A 12,972-nucleotide genomic window follows, 5' to 3' on the forward strand; every position below is an offset into this window, starting at 1 on the left:
TAAAAAAAAATTAATTTGATCTGGTACGCCGTTATGAAACAGTGTGTAAGATTTTAACTAATTTTAAAACGTGGGGTTTAAAGCTGTTTATAATTTTTGTCAACAACTTTTTTTCTATCTTTTACTATAACAGATCTACTGAGCTTCCTTACACTAATCAATCATCCTATCTATTCTAATCGTGTAAGTGCCAACCACAATTCTTCTGATATAAATATTTGCTGTGTGTGAGTTATAATAAATCAACGTTATGCACTGAAGTTTGGCAGCAGGGCCGTTTTATTTCTCGGGCTACCGAGATGCTATGGAATCCATAAAAATTTTACGGTGGCATTCTTTTGTTGCAATTCCTATAAATTGCTCATTGTTAACCATAACAATGGGTAAGAGTTGTACATTGAGTAAACTGGAGTTAAGCTGTTCACGGAAAGTAAGTTAGTTGGTGATTACAAGATATTATGACCGCTTACATAAAGTTAACGTTCTTTTGATATTGTACTGCTTTGTAGATGGAAGTAACCGGTATTCTGTATACACTGTGCTAAACATATACTACAGGGAAATAAGTAAAAAAAAGACACCCTGTTCGGGACCGTGACTAATCCAGATATTTGACAATTTTTTAGTTAAAATAAGCTTAGGTATATAAAGAAAACCTATATGTTTTCCGCATAAGTTTTAGTGTCCTTTTTTAATTATTAAACAATTTAGTGTAAAAAATGCCATTCACTCGATTTTTTGCTTACCATTGAGAAACTTAGTGTTTAAGGTAAAATTAAGAAAGTTTATCTTTTAAAACATAAAAATAGCTGTAACACGACGATTTCTAAAAGTTGTAAAATTAATTTGTTGCTTAAAAAACTGCAGAATAATGCACAAACGTCATTTGTTTATATATATACATTGGTTTAGAACGTCTTTCGACGTTGTCCGATACCTAAACACCATCTCTTGCTATCTTCGCAGTCGTTTGTTGTTAAATTTCTTTCGCTCATGGACTTGTTTACGCCGTGTTGCCATTCTAATCTGGGTCTTCCTCTTTTCCATCGACCTATCGGTTGCCATTCTACTACTTTTTTGGGGAGTGTTGTTGCTGGCATCCGTTAAACATGCCCATACCACCTTAATTGTTTCTTCTCTATATCTTGAGTTATATTTCCTTCTATTCCCATACTTTGTTTTATTACATCATTTCTGATTCGGTCTCATCTGGAAATACCTAAAGATCTTCTCATTACATCCATCTCTACTGCTTCTATTCGCTTTTTGTTCTTTTCACTAATTCTCCATGTTTCAGCGCCATAAAGAAGAGTAGTTTTAATCTATAGTTTTCAATATATGGTCTCATATATATTAAATTTTCTTCGTTTCGTTATCTCTTTACTCCACAGTATACCATTGAGACATCCTAAGACTTTCTTTGCTTGAGTGACTCGTTTTTCTATTTCCCATGTATCAGTTCCTGTATTGTCAAAGGCAAGACCCAAGTAGTCATAGCTCTTACAGCAGGAAATATGTTGTCCGTTTTCGAGGTCTATGTTATCTGACTCGTTTCCAATACAAAGATATTTGGTTTTTGTTGTATTGACATTCATTCCCCAGTCGTTATATTCTTCTATCAGTTTTCTAAGCATGTACTGCATGTCTTCCCTGTCGGTCGCTAGCACTACTTTGTCATCAGCAAACTGGAGTGTATATATATGTTAATATTTGTTTATAACCATTGTAAAAATCAAATCAACAATCAATCGAAGATTCGAAAAAGGTTTTAAAAATTGCCAGTTTTTAGAAAATCGCATTTTTTATGATTATGTCTACTTATCGAGTTTCTCAGTCCGTGCCTTTAACTATTTTTTTGACCGCCTAAAAATTGAGCGGGAGAAAAAACAATCTTACAAACTTTTATGATTTTCAATTAATTGTCAAAAGTTAACCAAACCAGAGAAAAAATTTTTGAAACCAGTAAATTAAAAAACTAATTAATAAATTATAATTCATTTTGTATATTCGAAGATACAGCTGTTTAAAAATAGTCAGTTTTTCGGAAATTGCATTTTTTTATCACTTGTAAACTGGTAGTACTTTCTCCTGACAATCTCAAATTCCATTAAAATTTAGAGGAAGATATATTTTTTTGTAAACAATAATGTCTACTTATTGAATTTCTTGACGGGTAACTCTATCGTTACATTCCTTAATTATCTCATTCACGTATATTATAAATAGCGTTGGAATTATTCTTCCTCCTTATCTCAGGCCCTCAGTTTGTAGTGAATGGTTTGGTTGTTCTTTTTTGAGCGATGACTTAATTCATATTGGTGTTGTAATTGTTCTTAATCACTCATATCATTTTGGTACTAGTACCCCTCTTCTCTAATATTTCCCATAATTTTTGCCTTGGTACCGTGTCAAAAGCATTTTCAAGATCTGTGTACGTCATATACATATTTTTTCCTGTTTATGATATTTTTCTATTATTTGTTTGATGGTAAATAATTGACCTTGGGTGCTTCTGCCTTTCTAAGTGCGCTTTGTGATTTCTCAAGTGTGTCAATTTTTCCGGTTATTCTTTTGTTCGATATTTTAATCACAGTACTTAAGAGTATTATTCGTCTGTAGTTATTGCAATACCGTTTTTATAAATCGCTACTATCTGAGCCTTTTGCCAGTCAATTGATATCTGTTTCTTCATACGGCATTACATATCTTTAGTAACAACTCTGTTGCATTTTGCCTAATTTTTTCATAATTTCACTTGTTATTCTTTCATACCCTGGTGCCTTTCCGTTTTTCATTTCTGCAATAGCTTCTTTCAGATTATTTATGGTTATAGGATCTACATTATCATCTTCTATTCTTTGGTTCAACAGGTTGTTTTCTTCTTGATAGCAGTGAGTTTGTAGTATATTGGAAATATTCTCTCCATCTGTTCATTAATTCATTTTCTTCTGTGAGAAGTTAGCCAGTTTTATTCTTTATGTTTTTATCTTGACTTTTTCTTTTCTCATTGATTTTAAAACTCCATAGTTTTTGGTTCTATTTACTGTTTGTTTCCATCTTTTCTCCAAATTCTCCCCATTTGTCCATTTTTGCTTTTGTAACAAATTATTTGACTAATCTTTTGCATTTTTTATATTCTTCATAGCTTTCTGGTGTTTTATTTTGTAAGTATATTTTCGAAGTACATTAAAGCTTAATTGCTTTTCAGCAATATCATCTCTTCTCTATATTCCTTACTTTCTTGCCTGATTTCTTCCAATTCTCCCATTATCTTCTTGAACATACTTATATCGGTCCTCATCCTCTGAATCTTCCTTTGGCTTTCTTCTTATAAATAACAGAGCAGACAAAATTCAACCTTGTTTTACACCTTTCTTAAATATGTCACCAATTTATTATTTTATTAATATAATAATGACTTTTTATTCCAAAGAGTGAATCCGTACCAAGAAACTAGTCATTAAAAGTAACGATTTGACCAACTTCTAGTTTTGTTATACATTGCAATCCAATATTTCGCATCCGTTTAAATTTAATTTCGAATAGAAATGCTTCCGAAAGCTTTTATGTCATAAATTGTTTAATATTGATCATGCATTAATTTTCTATAGTTTACTGAAATTTTATGGAATTTGATACACAATTGTTTTTCAACAAAGAATAAATATTTAAACGAAGGCTGTCGATTAGTTGTTTTTAGTGATCATTTTCCTTAATACGTTTCTATTTTAAACACATTTTAGTCGATAATATCGGCAACGATGATAGGCCCTTGACGTATTTTAAAATATACAACTGACTCAGCATTAATTGTAGCTCTAAGTATAGATGTAACTGAACGAGTAAGGTTTATTGAAATGATTCATAAAAGCCTTTTGTGAATATTTATAGTTCCTAATTCCTAATTATACATTTTACGTTGGTGGTAAGTTTTCTTCTTTTTGTGGTGGTAAGTTTGGCTATCATCATCGCTATTTGGATCTTAGATGCAGCTACACGGAACAGTTGATTGGAGTTGCAACCAAACCAATCTCTAAAATTTCGGAGCCAAGACATCTTTGTTCTCCCTATACTTCTTCCTAAAATTTTTCCCAGGATTTTGTTTCGTAGACTTTGTTTTTCAATATTTTTCTATACCATAGTTCGAATGCTTTTATTTTGTTGCAGCAGTACTTATTCGTAGTCCACGTCTCCACGCCACATAGAAGTATAGAATAAATACATTTATCTAGACGTATTTTAGTTCTAAGTATCGACTGGTTTTACCTAAGAGGACAGGGATTGACGGAAAAGACTTAAAAATAATAGCTAACCTGTATTGGAATCAATCAGCAGTACTCCGAATAGATGGCGAATATACAGATCAGGTCAAAATCTTAAGGGGAGTGAGACAGGGGTGCATAATTTCACCACTGATATTCAATCTGTACTCGGAGCGCATTTTTGAAGAGGCTCTAAAAGATATTGATGAAGGCATCTCAATAAATGGAGTCAAGCTCAATAACCTGCGGTATGCAGATGATACAATAGTGTTTTCCAATACCATAGAAGGGCTGCAAAACTTAATGAACAAAATAACGGAAACAAGTAGAAAATATGGACTGGATATAAACACCAGCAAAACCAAGCTAAAGATCATCAGCAAGGAAAACATAACTCGAGCAAATCTGACAATACCCAAGAGATTAAATGTCGCATCGGAAAGGCAAAAACTGCATTTTGACTATGAGTTCTGTGTTCAAGAGCCATGACCTCACCCTAGACACAAAAATAAGGCTCCTTAAATGTTATGTGTACTCAGTACTTCTGTACGGAGTAGAAACGTGGACATTGAAGGCGGAAACTCTATCAAAACTTTTTGAGCTATGATCATACAGAAGGATTTTGAAGATACAATGGACAGACAAAGTCACCAATGAAGAAGTACTGCGGAGGATGAACACAACCGCGGATATGGTCAACATCGTAATGGGCCGTTAGCTGCAGTACTTGGGACATATAATGAGAAATCAAGGCAGATAGAGCTTTTCCAATACATTTTGCAAGGTAAAATTGAAGGAAAAAGGGCCCCAGGACGAAGAAGAATATCCTGGCTTGCTAACCTGAAAGAATGGAATAGAAAGACTTCAACACAGTTATTTCGTATAGCAACCAACAAAGTCATCATAGCCAGGATGATCGCCAACGTTCAGAACGGACAGGCACCCTAAGAAGAATAATCGACTGGTTAATATTCCTTTCATATTCACAAAGGCGATTTTCGCTTTCTCAATTCTCATTGTGATTTCCTTCGTGTAATCGTTCATTTCATTCACATATGTTCCCAGATATCTGTATTTCTAAACTCTTTGAATTTGCTTATTTTTAATTTGGAGGTTGATAATGTTAATGTTTTTCTTTGATACAACCATCAATTTAGTTTTCTTTGGATTTTTATTCGTATGTCTTTGGAATCGTTTTTTCTTTAAGAACTTATATAAGATGTTTAGGTCTTACTTTGTCAAATGCTTTGTTGTCACCAATAAAACATACACATCTTGGTTTACATAAAGGCATCGTTGTGTCAATACATTGCTATTTTCAGAAATAGTTTTAACATATGGCTCATTAAACTCGGACAAACAGTGTTTGGCGTTTGATTTCTTCTGTTTGTTTTTTTATTAAATTTGATGTATGCAACGTTGCCAGATTTACCATTTTTCTGATAGTATTAGTCACTTTGGTTTTTTAAATACAACACTGTTTATTGTACCTATATTAACATCTCCACTTTTATACATACTTTCAATTTTATGTAGTCAGGAACATCTTAAAAAGATTAGAGGCAAAGACAAAAGCCTAGAAGCGTCTAATCGTCTCAATAATTTTTTTACAAACTATGTACAACTATATTTGAACATAATAATTTATAGGTTATTTAAAGATTGCCAAATTATTGTCTACCTAATTAAGTATTCAAAATGTCCTCTGTTGTTATTTTGACAGTATCCTAAATGATGGTGCAATGCGTCTATTGCATTTTTTCCGTAGATACCGGAGTGGTAGACATAAAAACATAATTTTGTTGTAATCACTGAACTGGTATTCTGTTACAGTATAAGCCGGACAAAGGAATTAAGAAAAGCATTTTTTTAATAACAACAAATAAATTTCACAAGTGGGAAATACAAAATAAAACCAAATTCTGTCCAATACTTTTATTACAGAGTCTTCAACTACAAATTTCTAGCTTTTGGTAATACTATATTTTGAAGTTTTCTTATTTAATTATTGATAAAGTTCTCAGATATGTGTCCAAATTACATACAGCTCATTGCCAATTTTTTGAAAGCCAGTTTGGGAGGATCTGGTTTAACTGAATCTACATGTCAGCCCGATCGTGATTAATACAGTTTATATCTGGCGAAAAAGGTGGCTACTTTTTTTTGTTACTCTATCCTATGCTAATTTGCCATACACAATTTTGAGCGTGTACAGCTCCTTTGCATATACACTTGCGAGCAAAAAAACCGACTCAAAAGTAAAATAAGTTGTATTTTTTGTAATATTTTTTGACTACTCTATTTAGCCAGTGTATATCCACATATATGTAAAATTAAGTAAAATATCGCAAACAGATGTACTTTTTATTGCAATTACACCATTTACATTTATAAATTTAGTAAGTAAAGAACATAAAAAAGATAACTTATTATTGTATGTGAGAAAACATGTTATGAATGAAAGTCATTTTGTAATGAATATAAAAGTAAATTCACATAAAAATCAAAATTAACACTGAATATTTCCTCTTCTGAGTTGTACTACACTTTCCATGCGACCTCTTAAGTTTTTATTAAGTTTCTGACTGATTCCTGAGGATTCGCTTCCCACTCTTCATCGAATGCAGTTTTTAGCTCCGCCACTGTCACTGGTGCTGGATTAGGGACCCGAACCTAGCGTTTAAGTTCATCCCGTAGGTGCTTGATGGGATTCATATCCGGACCCAATGGAGGCCAGTCCATTGTTGTTATATTGGTGTTGGCCAGGTTATCTTTCGATATCCGAGCTGTGTGACATCAAGCGTTGTCGTGCATTAGCCTGAAGCCATCACCTATGTAGCCGGCGTAAGGAACAACATGGTCTTGGAGAATATCCGCAATGTAACGATCCGCTGTCAAATCCCCTCCGAGACCACCACTGGGCACGAACACAAGCTGTGTTTTTCCTTCTAAAGATATACTACCCCAAAATATACACGAAACACCTCGATACCTCAATGTTCCGACATTGCAGCACTGGATAAATCGTTCTCCAAGCCTCCGATAGGCGCGTCGTTTTCTGTCATTGTTATACAAGCACGTTCGACTCTCATCAGAGAATAAAACTCTGTTCCATCCATTGGGCTCCCTTCGGCCTTCTACCTTTCCTTGGATAATAAGTCTTTCCATGTTTTCTGTGTCTGCTCTCGTAACATGCCCAAAGTATTTTAATAGGTAGAGATGGACTTTGCTGGATAGCCGTTTTCTGACTTTTGGTTCATTTAAAATTGAAATATTTGCCTGTGGTCGGTTTACGAAATCCGTATAACATTTTTCTCCAACAGAACACAGAGTGCTTTCAATAAGAATTTTATTTTATAAACATTACATTACACAATTAAATTTTTTTTAGAAGGCACAGACTAAAGCTGAAATCTGAATTTGGTTTCGAAAAATTAGTTTACGGATTTATTATCAGATGTCGCTATTTGCGTCCATACGAAGCTATGTTAGAGTTACTTCCCAAGACAGGAAATAATTGTTTTCACGTTCAGAGCGTCTGTGAATATCCGTTCTGATGATCCCTTTTAGGGTGAAATACTTATAAGCGGATATACAGACGCAATATACGTGAAATCAAATCTTAACTGTCTTTTTCTTTTTATTCCGGTATACTATTTATGAATACTAGAAACCAATTCGCTAAGGATTTTTACTTAGTTGAGGAGATATGTGGTGGAATGCAATTTTAGATTCTCCATGTCTCTAATAACATCTTTATTAACGTCTGTTTTGCCTTGCAATTCTTAGAAGGCACAGATTAAAGCGGAATCTGAATTTGGTTTCGAAAAATGAGTTTACGGATTTAAATTTTTTATATTTGCACTCTTTAAAAGTTTACGATGGAATGAATAAGTGGTGTCTGACCCAATATACATCTGGTAGGTACTTTAAACATCTGCCATGGTGCATTTAAAAAACAACTCAATTGATTAAATTGTGATGCATATTGGAAAGATCTTTGATGTCAGTTTTATTATTGATAAAGTTTAGATATTTTTTTTATGTGAATCATATCTAATATCCATTTTTTTGTAGTGTTGTTCCTTTTTGTTACATAGTCTATAGTGAATTTTCGATCTCTCATATTGTAAATTAATATGGGAAATAACGTATCTCTGATTTGTAAGTATCTATCGCATATTAAAAAATATAATATTGACACGTCAGTAAATGGACAATGCCTCCAATTTTGAAAATTCTCTACCCCAGAGCGACGTGCATGCCTCGCGGCCTCAGTATAGGGTGTGAACCACGTCTTTAAGCCCTTAAATTAACAGCATGTCACCTTCTTCTGGCAACGTGACCACTATTTACTTTTTCCAGCAGCTTGTCTGAAAAACTGTTTATTCTTGAAGACGTGCATGTTCTGTTTCCGTTTGCAGTCACGATTATGAAATGAGCTTCAACATGCCGAGGGCACGTTCTCGCCATCTTCCATGCCATTAATTAATTAATTAGTAAAATTATTAAGATAGGAATACTAGAATTCTGCGTTTAACATCATAGCCTTCTTTATTTGTCAATCCTTTGCAGATTCCAAGAGTCGCTAGTATCTGCGATGTGTGCATACTTGCCATTTTCTTTTTACGTAGATACATCTCAAAGAAAAAACTAAAACGTGGCAGCATTGTTCACAGATAAAATTGGTAAATTAATTTCGGGAACGGGAACGCATGCGCGCAAATTACGCAAGAGTTTCAAGTGATGAGCGTCGCTGAGGACGCCGAGTAAGCGTGTCAGTCTGGCGTCGGCGTTCTCCTAACGGCGCATACAACTTCACTTGACACAACTTCACTTCTCCTCTCGTACTTTACATCACATTCGGAGTTCACCTCAACTTTAATAAACATCACATCACTGCTGAACGGTTGTGCATGCATTACGGTGTTGATAATTTCTGTTGACGTACCCTCTCCCTAAAATGTAGCCCTGTTACAGGTAGGTTTATTTTTTATTTTTACTATATTATTCTCGTACTTATTCAGGCATTTCCGGGACCTAGATTTTAAATTTTTTGGCTTATTTACTAAGCCAAAGCCTAGGAAAAAATTTTTAAATTTTTGGAGTAGGTAAAACACACAATTAATGTTAATAAAAATACATAAAATAATAAACAATATGGTAAAGACTCTTAAGAGAAATCAGACATTAGAACTACTAATGGGCATTCACCTACTTTTTCTATATATATCCAGTCAATTTTATATGCTTCATTTATAAAAATTTATTTATCTATTTATAAATACTTTTCTTAAATTGTTTTTTTTGTGGTTTCTTTTTTTTGTTTTTATAATTTGGTTGGATATCATCCATAATCTAAAGAGTTTTTTTAAATACAATTTTTATATTGAACTTTGTTGGAGATAATCTGCCGCAGTTATAGTGACAATTATGAAATGACTGAAATTTCTAAATTGTCAATATAAGTGAAGCGGATATCTCACTTGTATTGACTAAAATTATATGGCCCCCATATTATTATTAATCCCCTTGACAGAACAGTTTCTGTAATCGTGTCATATAAGGTCTTCTTTGGTCCTTTTCTCCTAATTTTTACAGGAATTTAAAATTCAGCGATTCTTCGTATTGGGTGATTATCATTTCGGCATTGAATTGGCCCCAACCACCTTCACCTGGTTTAATGAGTGTAGATTTTCGCGACCACATTTTTTTTATTGAAATTGTATGGTCTGGAATTATTACTTCCTGACATTTTGTCTGAAGCTGACTGTCAATGTGGGATCGCACGTAGACATGGTTTCCCGTCATTCAAAGATATGTTAACTTAAACTCTACCTTAAATCTTTATCCAACTCTTTATCTGATCTAATATAAGCTATTATTTGAGTGTGTCCTTTGTCACTAGTAATTTTTATGACTTAAATACTACATTTTCAATGTATTATTTCTCCGTTGCCCATTAGCACCGGTTTCCAATTTTGTTTCTGCCAAGAAAATTTGATTTATGTAATATTTTCTACAAAGTTTGCGTTCTTCTTTTCTCTAAAAGGCCTTTAAATAGTAGTTTGACTAAATTCTAACGTATTGGCACATCTTAGGGCTATATTTTTAACAATAGCAAACAGTATTTGATTACAAGAGCTTTATGTACATTTAACAATACGATTGACATTTGTAAATATCCCACATCCTTACACTTTACTAAAGTAAACATTGGCGGCATTTTTGACAACAAAGTTCGGCATTTTAACGGCTCGAAGTAAACTAAAATAGCTAAATTTATATTTAGGTAGATTTTCATATTTGTGGGATAGGTAATTATCAGAAATCCGAAATCTAGAAAGCCATTTCTGACCCAGAAAGCTGACCTAGTGCTTTAGTTTTTTTAAACATGCTTTTTTATCTGGCGAGCAGTTGGTCTGCGTCAGAAATCAGATTCCTTTTTTTATTTTTTTTTTGTTGAAAAGTATTTTTTTTTTCAATTTTCAATATTTTTTCTTCCAAGAATTTATGCTTTTTTACTATAAATATTTGTTTTACTCTTCGTCTTTTTATTTCATATTTTGTTTTCCTTCATCTTTTTGTATTTGTAGCATCTTCTGTTTGGCTTCCCTCATTTTTTGAATAACTTCGTTGAAGTCGTTATCAAACCACTCTATTTTTAACTTTGTTGGGTCTTGATAATATATTAGTCGATACCGTTTTTATTATATCCTTCATTCGTTGTGATATTTCCTTCGTTTGCTGGGAAATTTGGTTTTTCCGATACTTCTACGAATGTTTCCTTCTTTTCTATTTCTTGTAGCTTTTGTCTGTTTAAACGTTCTGCCGTTGCACAAATTTTTTCCTTTCTTTTGATCAAGTCTGTTGATTCACTTTTGCCATTAATAAAGTGATTGATAAAGTAAGTACTATCTACCTCTTACAATCTGTAATTGCTTATAATTTTCTTTTTTATTGTTTCTTGTAACGCCAATGTATGGACCACTATTTACTTAATTCATTTAAAAGTTGTTTTAGAGCTCCTTCATTATATGTACCTCTTACATTTCAAGTTCCTATCTTTAATTTTCCCTATCAGATCTTTCCATTTATTGTTATTTTCCTAAACTCCATCTTGACCTGTTTCTTTTTTTCGCATTTTTTCTTAAAAATTCCTTTGTATTTCCTGTTCTTGTTTGGCTAAATCATAATTTATAAAGATTGTTTCATTTCATATACCTTTTAATTTATATTTAATTTAGATAGTCAGTTTTTTGTCAACCATATTTGCAAGTTGTATTAGGCATGTATTTTCCCTTAGTTTCACTGCCTTTTACACTGTTACTTGTATTTGAAAATGATTATTGAAAAAAATTCCCATTGTTTCACTTAGTGTTACTGTCGCTTGTATCGATTGTTAGGTCCTGAGCTCTGACGTTCTTCTTCTTACAGGATTTTTAAAATAATTTCTAGTCTATTCTCTACTTGTTCTAATTTATCCTGAATCCTCTTGTTTTTTTTTAAACATTTCAATATCATTTTTCAGAGCTATATTTTCTTTTCACAAGCTTTGAACCTGCTGCTGATACTCTAGGAATTTCATTATCGTATCTTTTCTTCTTTCTGCTATTTTTTTAACTCCTTTTTTAACTTCTCTTACCTCTTTCAATAGCAGATCCAATACGTCTCATCGTACTGAGACCTCTGGTTTTGTTGAGATTTTTCCTATTTTTTTTTCGCTTTTTCGGAAGATTTTATTCTTTTCTTTCGTCTTTTTTTCTTTTCGCTTCCTCATATAAGCTATTACCGGCGTAATCCATTCATTTGTCTGTATTTTCGCAACCAGTTATTTTTCAACGTTTTCGGCGTAAAGAGTAAAGCCCACCTTTACAGTTAAGAAGCTTTAAACTCTTTTCCATTCTATGATAACCATATTTTAGATTGACAACTGATTAGTATTTACAGTTGAGTTGGTTTGTAATTTTATATTTTTCTCTTACTTTTTATCACAGTGATTACTCTTATGCCACTTTTAGTCGGAAAAAAGTTCGTAGAAGCCCAATATTGGAAAATTACACGGAACGATTTTTAAACACGTTCTTTGCCTGCAACTCTAGAGGCAGTCTTATTAAAAATCTTAAATTTACAATTAAAAAAAAGTAAAGGTTTTTCAGCGAGTTAAAAAATATTCTATCTTTTAAGTTAAATCAAACAATACACTTTCACAAAATTTCTTTCGCATCGGTTCATTTTTTAGCAAATTATCGTGGACATACATCGAGACACGAGATTTTTATATATGAAGATATATGAATTCTTAGGCATTCTTGAGTATAAGAATATATTGATACTGGTTCTGCTTAAAATATGCTTCTTCTTTATTCCAGTGGTAAGCAAACGATATTGTATTGTATGTACTTATTAGCTTAAAGTCCTTTTCTAGAACGATCCTCCTCGTTGGTATGTATTAATATGAATTATTATAGCCATTACCTTTAATGCTGCAGTGCCGCCACATTTCCTTGCATCTGTGATTAAGCAAGTTTGCATTGTTTTACATTTCTCCGATTGCTTTTTGACCTTTAGAGTACCGCAAAATATTAAGAAGTGCATTATGCACAATTTTTAACATCTGATATGTCAGAAATATGAAATTAAAGTAATAAATATTTTTAAAAAGCGAAATAATCTACCTTATAATATATTATGGTGATAATATTGATAA

General features: G+C 32.7%; 1 protein-coding gene across 12 annotated transcripts in view; it reads left to right on the forward strand.

Moving 5' to 3' along the window:
- Nucleotides 1-12,972, forward strand: part of Ca-alpha1D (Ca[2+]-channel protein alpha[[1]] subunit D) — a 960,824-nt gene that overhangs the window by 372,265 nt on the left and 575,587 nt on the right. Inside the window, exon 1 of one of the 12 annotated variants that reach the window (XM_072546532.1) lies at nt 9,046-9,242. The exons of the other annotated variants lie outside the window; for them this stretch is intronic. The gene's annotated coding sequence lies outside the window, so the exon portion shown is untranslated. Of the gene's footprint in view, nt 1-9,045; nt 9,243-12,972 lie in introns of those variants that run through there. 12 annotated transcript variants of the gene reach the window in all.

The sequence above is a fragment of the Diabrotica undecimpunctata genome, chromosome 10 (assembly GCF_040954645.1).
Source record: "Diabrotica undecimpunctata isolate CICGRU chromosome 10, icDiaUnde3, whole genome shotgun sequence".
Lineage (NCBI taxonomy): Eukaryota > Metazoa > Arthropoda > Insecta > Coleoptera > Chrysomelidae > Diabrotica > Diabrotica undecimpunctata.